Source organism: Penaeus japonicus, unplaced genomic scaffold, assembly GCF_977035675.1.
Source record: "Penaeus japonicus unplaced genomic scaffold, GWHDUDI00000001_assembly GWHDUDI00000021, whole genome shotgun sequence".
Lineage (NCBI taxonomy): Eukaryota > Metazoa > Arthropoda > Malacostraca > Decapoda > Penaeidae > Penaeus > Penaeus japonicus.
In genome coordinates, this window is record NW_028234423.1 from 12,181,029 (window position 1) to 12,183,433 (window position 2,405).

Sequence of the window (2,405 nt, forward strand, 5' to 3'; positions counted from 1 at the left end):
GCTTTATTTTGTGAAGCAGATATAAGACCACGTTTGATTAAGAATCAATGGTCTTTTCAAGGTCGTTTCCTATGTCCGAAGTGAAAATTATAAAAACTAAGGGACCAAAGACACTACCCTGGGAAACACCAGAGACAACAGGGTTAAAGCCAGAGAAACAACCATCAACGCAAACACGTTGGTATTATAAAACACACTTAAAATACTGCATCGATTCCAAAAAAGCTGGAGTTTATACAGAAGGGCTTCATGGTTAAACAAATCAAATGATGCACTGAAGTCAATTGCAATGGTAATAAGAAGATATGGATATAGGGCGATATTCCGATGGGAAGTAGAATGTGACTGACATTTTCTTCAATAGAGATATTACCAGACTCAATGCCATCATAAGAATTAAAATCCAACAAATATATCATTAGCTCAACAGATTTAATTGCAACTAATTGCAATAATGTTTTTGGAAGCATATTTGTGGCAAAAAATGAAGATTCTGAGTGCTTTACTCTTTCAACGATTGCAGAACCACCAGCATCGCGAAGAGGAGGCATGGCCGATTCTAAACCAAACGAAAATGTATTCAGTGTAGACCATGTGACTGACTAGAACCAGCAAGAACCTCGCGCAGATGAGTATGGCGGTCAGCCTCTATATTGTCGTAAAAGCCTTCGGGACAGTCTGGCATGATTTTCCAGATTAAACTGGCTACGATTACGAGACCACAGTTGAATGCTCTCTACTTCCCATAATAAGCAATTATTCAGTCAGCATTAAAACATGGCTTATAACTTATTCGTGACTTAATGATTTAGATGACACTCTTGATATTTTAAAAAGGCAATTATACAAACTTGAAACAGTATCTTCGCAAAGAAGAACAGTGCTTCAGGATAATTAATATTATCATTACCATGGTAAATATTGTCCCAAATGACACGAGACCAGTTCTTGCAGTGTCAAGAACTTAAAAGTCTAGCCTGATTTTACATAAAATTTGTAGTGGTTAGAAGCACCTAATGGGACAGGAACAGATACCATTAAGAAGATTATTAAAAAAACAAATCCAAACAGCCACCATTGATATGAATCGGTTGATTCACAAGCTGTTTGCACGCAGAAAAAAGTACAACATTTTACGGCTCCAAAATGCTTTATTTTCAGATTGGACCAACTGGCGTTGTTTTTTATAGCATTGATCGTGATGCTGTCTTTGATGTAGAGGGTAATACTCAAATATTGGAGTTGATAGAAATGCCAATGATAGGGATATTTACTACGGTGATGATCGTGTTGCCATTTCTGATTATAATAATGACAATATCCAAACGTATCCCTTAACACCTAGTGAGGTTTCAAAATTAAATAGATAAAATAATAAAGAAATGAATGATGTATAATATAATGACCTCTAAGTAACCAAAATCTGATAACATAAAACGTCTGACGTGCTTCAGGGTCCAGGTCGGTTCGTAGACTATACAACATGGCCATGTCACTACACTTACCAAAACCCAAGCATTCTAAACCAATCTAACCTAAGCTAACCAAATAACCTAAACTCTAACCTAATAAAACCCAAAACTAAGCTAAGCCATACGAAGCTAATCTAACCCTAACCTAACTTTTCCTATATCTATCTTTCTATCTACCTATATTTACAGGGAGATACAGAGACGCACTTGGCGTTGTTACGCAAATGGAGTTGGTGAAACAGGGAAGGCGAGTCACTTTCTCATAATGAACAAACTGAAATGGAGTTTGCAACACACTGCTTTCCCGTTGCTCTTCTTTTTCGTCACATTCCAGACTAGGATTCACATGCGACGTGATAAAACATTTCATGGCCGTCGCCGATGCGTGCGACGACTCTTGCCAAACCGGGCATCAGATTCCCGTACTCGCTGTTTTTTCACTTAAATGGGAAAGTTCGAAGCATAAATCCTGGAATGACTCGGCGACAGCGAGTAGTGATGAGATTGCACATTGAGGAAAAGCAATGTTTTCTTGTTCACTGCAATTCGCCTTGAGCAGTTCCCTTGTTAAGCAGAAAAGAACACGACTTAGCTGGCTCCTTAAGAGATAGCTGACTATTTTTTGCTGACAGGGCGGAAAAGGAAGAGCATTGATCAGGTGTTATGGTCCTGCTGCCGTAGTCCAGCGTTGCACATGACGGAGCACGAAGGGAGTCATCGCGGACATTCATTTCACAGACAAACATTTGAAGCTCAACAAATGTATGAATGAGTACACACACACACACGCACGCGCGCGCGCACACACACACACACACACACACACACACACACACACAGACACACACACACACACGCACGCACGCGCGCGCGCACACACACACGTGTATGTGTGTGTGCAAATGTTTGAAAATGAACTTGGAACTTGGAACT